Source organism: Schistocerca nitens, chromosome 4, assembly GCF_023898315.1.
Source record: "Schistocerca nitens isolate TAMUIC-IGC-003100 chromosome 4, iqSchNite1.1, whole genome shotgun sequence".
In the NCBI taxonomy this organism is placed as follows: domain Eukaryota; kingdom Metazoa; phylum Arthropoda; class Insecta; order Orthoptera; family Acrididae; genus Schistocerca; species Schistocerca nitens.
The window spans coordinates 515,409,317-515,410,893 of record NC_064617.1 but is presented as its reverse complement, the minus strand read 5'-3'; positions in this window follow the sequence as shown (position 1 = coordinate 515,410,893).

Sequence of the window (1,577 nt, the reverse complement as noted above, 5' to 3'; positions counted from 1 at the left end):
ATTCATTTATTACAGTACCTTCTGCTTTTACATCCAACCTCTGCATAGCACTATGAAATGCATGATGGAGAGCACTTTCCACTGTACCACATACTTGGTGTCTCCCATACCATTCATGTATAGAGCACTGGAAGAATGGCTGCTTGAATGCCTCTGTGCCTGCTGTGTTTAATCTCCTCATTGCTGTACCTCCAGGAGTGATACATAGTGTGTTCTAGCCTGTTCACAAATTCTTCTCTGAATACTGATTCTGGAAATTCTGAAAGTTGGCTTTTAATAGATAAGTGGCATGTATCTTCAAGTGCCTGCCAATTCAGGTTTTTCAGCATTTCTGTGGTGCGCTACCTCAAGTAGAACAAACGTGACCATCCATGTTGCTCTTCTTTGTGCATATTCAGTATCCCTTGTTAGTCCTATTTTACACGGATCACTTATGTGTAACATATGTTTGAAAACTTCAGGAACTCTTGAAACACTTTTCATACTTGAGAATGAAGTCTTTCATGACAGTATTGTTGTATAAACATTCTCAAACTTATCGCCACGTCAGTACAGGGTCAAAACTTGAGCTTTAGACAATTATCTCCATTGTCTTTGTCAGGAGCAACTGACTGTCTAAACTACTGCTATGGTGGCCTTATATAGTCCATAGAAGGCTTCTGATTGATCACTAATTAAGTAATGCTGTCGCATATGGTGTCAGCGTCCATGCTAGTGGTGCCACCACTCCCATAGAAGCTTAAACATTGCAACGAATATTTCTGCTTCTTTTCTGCATCAAGATCTAGCTTCCATGAACCATCGCTATGACAATATCCACAGTCATGGTTGAAGTTATCTCACATTCATATTTTCTACTGACTAGTTAATCACAGGATCCCAGTATTTATAAACCTGGGACAAAACTATTCTCTCATTAAACAGTACTTTGTGGTTGTTTGTAAGGCTGTGCTCAGCAACTGCAGATTTCTCCAGTTCCCAATTTTTTTATGCACTGTTGATGCTCTGCTCAGAGGTTGGAAACGGTACGGATGGACTGACAGGTGTAACTGTTTCTGCGCTCACAAAGGATGTTATAAATCCCAGGGATTCTGAGGCCAAGACTGTCATCTTTATCTTCTTAGGAGGTCAGAAAATAGGTCTTATACCTCATCTTTCCTGAACTCTGCTTAATTTGCTGGATGTAGTGCCATAGAAAGGAAGGAATACAGTCGATGGCTCACCCCATGAATTCAACATTTTCACATTTCCTTTTCTTGGAGAATGCTGACTTCATATCATGTGAACCATAGCTGTTCTTTCAGATCATGTACTTCAGATGATAAATTTTGGCCTCTTAGTGGGCACTCATCAGAAACTGTTTCATCTCTGTGTCCCAGTATATAAGGAGTGTTCAGATAAAAAGGTATGGAACATCTTAACAACCAAGTCAGTTGAAATTTGCATATGCTGCTTTTTGATAACACAGTGAGACATCTTACGTCACAAATGTAGTGTCATCACCAATCCTTAAAAATTCCAAGCTTGTCCTCAGCAGCTAAGTTGATGCTCAGCATCTTTTTTTTATCCCAGTGTCC